Raw genomic sequence first — 6,684 nt, 5'->3', positions numbered from 1 at the left:
ACTCACATTTAAGCCCATCGCAGATAAGCTGACCCTCAGGTCAGCTTATCTGTGAGTGGCACATTTTTCATGGTATTTTTAGTTAAAAATTCAAGGGGTGGCTTATCCACAGATGGGCTTATCCACAAGTATATATGGTAAATTAATAAAGATTAAATCATTGTTTCTCAACTTTTTTTAAATATAATTTTTATTAAGAATTTTAATTACAATACAAACTAAACTTAGGGAAAGAGAAGAGGATGGAAAAAAAGAACAAAAAATGCAGGAAAAAAGGGAAAGGAAGAAAGAAGAAAAAGAAAAGAAAGAATATAATAAAAAGAAAATAAATATATAAAGAAGTGACTTCCAACCTTCATCACAAGAAGTATAAAAAATTTAATAACTCTTTATCCCCTATAAGGTTACAAACAGATATCTCTTCATCCTATATCCCATCTTCTATCTATAAGCAATTCCCTAAAACATCAACTTTTCAATCCTGGTGTCAGCAAAAATTCCAAAAAGGTTGCCAGAACTTTTAAAAAAATGTCTTGCTGTATTTTAACCTTGATCAAATAAACCAATTTTATATTCCATCCTTTTACTTCTAGCAGTCTTAATCTTTAATACAATCAAATATTGTCATAGTATTCGATTTTGCTTCAATTCTTCTTTATCCCATCATACAGATTTCTTCAAGGCTTTAACAAGCCTCTTTTGTAGATCTAATAAGAAAACATTTTCCAGGTCATTCTCTTCATTTATCATTTGTATTTCCCTTTTAATTTTTAAAACTTCAGCCAGTTTCTTTTGTATATCCAGTAAAGCATCCTTTTCCAAATCATTCTCTTGGCTGTCATTTGTAGTTCCACTTTCGGTACTCTCTCTGTCTTGTCAGATAAAATTTGTTCCACATCTGTCATTCCTTCATTAACATCTTTTAGATATAATCTATCCATAGAAACAGACATCATTGGCAGTGTTGATATTGTAGTTATTAATTTCTGGTCCCATTCTTTAAAGATCTCCTTTAATGTTTCCAAAGTTATAACATTTTATGTCATTTTGTAAGTCCCAGTAATAACTGACATCAAAAACAGGCTTGTATTTTTTTCCTTCTGCTTTAGTCCCCTCTAGTGTCCAGTTTTTAAAACCATCACATCTTTATTATGACTTACAATAACCAAGATAGCCAAAATAAATCTGTTTCCCACGAGATGCTGTTTATTTTTTATAGTTAATTTCAAAATCTTATAGTAAAAGACAATATTCCAAATTTATCTAGATCCTTAACCTGTTTATAACTTTCTTAAATCAAAATCTTATTTAGCTTTTTGCTGTTTATTTCAAATTCTTTTTCTTAAGCTTATAATTAATTTTTCTTTTGTGCAGAGTTGAAGATAAACTCACCCAATTATGACTTTTCAAATTTATTGTTCTGAAGGTGTCTGATAGCTTTAAGATGGTTGATAGGCAATTTCCAAAAGTGATTAGAAAGTGAGGTTTGCGAGTCCTTTAAAAGACTCCACTGTGGTTGTGAACAAGATAGCTAATTCCTTCATCTCCTGGTGTTCAAACCCTCCAAAAACTGCATACTGGGGAATTCTGGGAGTTGAAGTCCATACAACTTAAAGATGCCAAGGTTGAGAAACACTGGACTAAATAAATAAGTGGTTTTAGTGCAGATTGCAGAGATTGGGCCATCTGATCCTGGTGGTCTCTTCCAATTCCAACTTGGGTTATGGCAAAACGGGGTATAGAAGGAAGGATCCTAGAGATAAAGGACAGACCTGCCCCTTTCACCTTACAGCTCTGTGATTGGATGGTGTTTTTCCTGCCACTTGCTGACATGAAGAAGAGGGAAGACAGCAAAGCCAGAAGAATCAACCAATCACTTTGCTTATCACGCATTGCACACACAGAATGAGGACAGCAGCCTTCAGCAGGGAGAGCAGCAAAGACATGACAGGGACAGCAAGGAGGCAGCTGCTTTTAGGAGAGGATAATTTTCTGCCGATTCATGGATGGAGAGGCTGTTAACTTAGCAGGGGAGAAAGGAACTGTCATGAGTATTTTGAAACCAAACTGAGAGAAATCTCCCAATAAAGCCTCTTTGAAAGGCCAGCTAATAGAGGTCACCTTCCATGGAGTGCTGTTACCCCTGAAGTATCTGCTCCCTCAGTTTTTGCTTTAGTTACTGAATGAATGAACGAAAAAAACAGGTCAGGATAGCAGTAAGGTGAGTTTAGCTTCCCTTCTTTTCATGTCTCCCTTTCAGGAAAAACTTCCATAGAGGAATTTTGGCCTCTTGTGAGACTATGAAAAGGTTTAGAAGCCCAGACAAATTGTAGTTAGGCTCCTAAACCAGAACTGGTGGGAAGAATTTGTTTTCCAAAGGGTATTGCATTACCTCCCATCTCTGAAGCTTCCCTTTCCATCCCTCCGTTTTTCCTTTTCCCTTTTGACCAGACGGTGCTGTGACTTCCACAGGGCAATGACAAGGATCGGAGCTGGCAGGGTCTCTATGTGGAAGTGTTCACTGATGCATTATGATTGATACCAATTTAGCAATCCCAGTTGCTCCTTTTGGGAGCAATTAGAAAGCATGGTTTAATTTCTGGATGCATCAGATCCTCAAAGGAGCACTTCTCAGGTTACCAAAACAACACCCCTCTCTTGGTGAATGTTCAAGAGGTAACGTTTAGCTGAACTGGATATATTCTTGCATTTTTCTTGGCAACCGCAGGGGTTGGTTTGCTATTGTCTGGGCTGTTTTGTTGACTTCTCAGTCTAGCCTACAGCCCTAGGATTCTTCCTGGTGGTCTCCCATCTAAGCCCATCCCTGATGAGCTTTCTGAGAGAGCCAAAGGCAGTTCCCGTTTCTTTAAGATTTCTGGCTGCCATCAGACAAGGGAAGTAAGACTCAGCTCCAAATGGATTCACAGAAGCTTGCACTGCCCTCTCGTGGAGAGCTCCTGCATTGCACTCCTGAGAATATGACCTGAGAACCCGACAAAATGGGAACCAAAGTTTGTTTGGCTCAGTGTTCTCTCTCCCAGTAAATGATAGGAAGTTCCTAAGCAGGAAAGAAAAGCCATAGCTTGTTGTCATTCCTATGCTCTTCTGGCAAGTGGTATAGAGAGATAGATTACCCCTGGAAATGGAGGTTCCATATAACTAATAATATCAGATGGAAAATTATTTTTCCTTCCACGGATTTGTCTAATTCCTTTTTAAGGCCATTTAAACGAATGGCTATCATAACAGGATATGAAAAGGAGCTGCTTAATTTAAGTATGGACGATATGTAGTATGGATTTTATTTTATTTTTTAATTTCTTGGTCCAGAATCTTCCATCCAGTAATATCAAAATTTGAATTCTGGGTTCTATTATTGCACGTTAAAAAAAAGGAAAACATTGCACAAATAAGTTTAGAGTTTCTAGTGTTTTCTGCATTGACCTGAGTTATGTTTTTTCCTCAATTAAAACTTTCCAAAGTTTTAGACAAGCCTTTCCCTCCTGTTGTCCTGTAAACATTTTAGATTTCAAATCCATAGTCCCCGGTCATAATTTTAAGGATTATGAGTATTGAAGTCCAAAACATCTGGAGAACATTGGTTGAGGAGGATGCTTTACAGCAGTGTTTCTTAACCTTGGCGACTTTAAGATGTGTGGAATTCAACTCCCAGAATCCCAGAAGTTAAAGTTGCCAGGGCTGAGAAACAGTTTTCAGAGACCAGTGTGCCTCTAATCCAGTGTTTCTCAACCTTGGCAATTTTCAGATGGGTGGATTTCAACTCCCAGAATTCCCCAGCCAGCTGGCTAGGGAATTCTGGGAGTTGAAATTCACCCATCTGAAAATTGCCAAGGTTGAGAAACACTGTTCTAATCTCAATACCTGAAATAGTGAAATTAATTTATAGAAAGAATCGTCAACTATGCAAAAAATGATTTTAATTCAGCATAAAACTTCAGGCTGACATATTTTGATCCTCCACTTTCAACTTCTTTAGCTGTTTTTCTTTGTTTGCTCCATTCCTGAAAACATAACAGGAGTTGCATTGCACTTCAGTCTGGTGAGGGTCTATCTGTTCCCATCCTTTAAAGTAGGGAAAAAAGGGTTGAAAAATATCTTCCATCAGTCCCCATCTCTTTCAAGGTCCTGGTTAGTTGCTCTAGAGGAGGAAGATCAGCCCTTCCTGAAACATAATGGAAATGTGTTTAGACAAAATGAAACAGAAAGAAGTAAAATAGAATTAATCAAAAAAGTAAATTCTCCCAGGATCTTAGTAATTTAAATAAATTTATGATGGCATAAATTGGCTGGCGCTGTCTTTTTATATACAAGTGGAAAACTGAAATCTTAGTAAGCCTCACAAAGGTACAGGATGGAGCTAAAAATATCATTATACAATTATAAAAAAATAAAATATTAGCAAAAATGAACACCTAAAAATCCTTCTCTGAATTCATTTGATTTCCTGTTCTTTTAAGTGTGAATAACTCCTAAAAAACTTTGGTGGTTTATTTATAAATTTAAAAGATTATCTGGTATTAAAATCAGAATAGAATAAACAGCTTTACAATGCATTCCTGTACATATCTACTTAGAAGTCAATCCCATTTCTTCTAATGGGATTTCCTTTCATAAGTCATATATATATACAACTACATCCTCCGTGTTCGATGTCTTATATAATGAAATATGTTTCTTCTTTATGAACAGAATCTGTGGCTCTGTTCTCATGCATTAGGAATTACTTCTTAGATCTTCAAAATTGGGATTTTAAAAACTTTTTCTGAACATCTGCAGAGTATATTCTGATGATGAAGCACACTGAAACCTTCTGTTTTATTTTGGATTAATTTCAGTGTGGTTGACGTGCACACTTAGCCTACATACACACTCTCACCACCTTTATTCAGGGATTTGGCCAATGTAAGCTTCTTCTCTGGTCGTGGTTTAATTTAAAAGAGGACCTTTCACCTATCAAGTCTTAACATGGAATAAGACATCTGAACATATGAATTGATCCTGAGCTATAGGAGGATTACGTTGATTATATGGAAATACAGTCCCTGGATTAAGAAAGTCCGACTTACAGACAACTCGTACTTACGAACGGGCTGCCTGTTACTAAAAATGGCGGACAGTGTTCTCCTTCCTCGAGTTGATGAATCACTAAAGCTGCACAATGTTTTCATGAACCGCTGAAGCTGTGCGTTTTTGATATACAGCCTGTTTTCAGCGGTTCATGAAAACATTGTGCAGCTTCAGCGGTTTATCAGCTCGAGGAAGGAGAACACTGTCAGCCATTTTTAGTAACAGGCAGCCCATTCGTAAGTACGAGTTCTGACTTACATACAAATTTGAGTTAAAGACAGACTAAGGAACAGATCTCGTTCTTAACCCGGGGACTGCCTGTAGAAGGAGATTGGGGAGAAATGGCCACAAAGTGCTGAAGTTCTTGATTTTAAGGGAATCTAAAACCCAGTGTAGTCAACAGTGAATCTTGTACCTCAGAAAAGCAGATTTTCATAAGTTGAGAGCAATGATAAGGAGAGTTCCAAGGCAGGAGAAACTAATAGCTCAGAATAGGTGAGTTTCTAAAAGAGGAAACTCTGAACGCACAATGGCAACAATACCAATGAAAATAAAAGGACAGCAGAAGAGGCCAAAAAAGACACTTTGGGGTAGTGTTTAAAGGCGTTGGATTAGAATCCAGAAGAAATGGTATATCAGTTGCTTGATGAAAATGACAAAATGCTAACAAACAAGCAAAAAAACATGGAGAGCTAAAATGAAGGAAGGGTGTGGGGGTGGGTGGGATCTTGGATTCCTGAAGATTGGGCTTGATGCTCTCAGTGGTCCCCTCCAACTTTGATTCAATGATATGTGGAATTTCTTACAGATAGTCCTCACTTAACAACCACAATAGGGTCTGGAAAATTCTTTGTTAAGTGCGGCAGTTGTTAAGTGAGTCACACCTGATTTTATGACCTTTTTTGCAGTGGTCATTAAGCGAATCACCACGGCTGTTAAGCGAATCATGCAGTTATTAAGCAAATCGTGCAGTTCCCCACTGATTTTGCTTGGCAGAAGCTGGCTGGGAAGGTCACAAATGGCAGTCACATGACCCTGGGATGCTGCAACCGTTGTAAGTGTGAGCTGGTTGCCAAGTGCCCAGATCGTGATCACATGACCATAGGGGTGCTGCGATGGTTGTAAGTGCGAGGACCGGTTGTAAGTCCCTTTGTTCAGCACTGTTGTAACTTTGAATTGTCACTAAATGAATGGTTGTTAAGTGAGGACTACCTGTATTCCACTCAGCCTGGAGGAGGCAAATGGTTTTCTGTCAAACAAAATACTTTGGAACTGTTGCAGATCTCTGTCCATTGGTAGGGCTGAATCAGGTGGTGGGTGGGCTGAAGCAAGGGGTGGATGAAACCAAAGTAAGGATGGGTGGGGCAGAAGCCAGGGTTGGTGGGCAGATCCTTTTCTTTCTGATTCCCCTTTCCTCTTTTTCTAGCACTTCCTTTTCCTTTTTTTCCCTTTTCTTTCTGTTCACTGTTTTCTCTCTCTTTTCCTCCTCCAACAGCAGATTTCTGAGAAAGGGACATCTCACTCTTGGGAAAAGTCTGCAATGAACCCTTGCAAAGAGCTTTGGAGTTCAGGCGGAGAGGTCCAGACTCCAGTTCC

This window comes from Python bivittatus, unplaced genomic scaffold (assembly GCF_059951505.1).
Source record: "Python bivittatus isolate LINGU-HERP-01145 unplaced genomic scaffold, Pbiv_v1 ctg000580_np1212, whole genome shotgun sequence".
NCBI lineage: Eukaryota > Metazoa > Chordata > Lepidosauria > Squamata > Pythonidae > Python > Python bivittatus.
Note: the sequence above shows the minus strand (reverse complement) of the source record.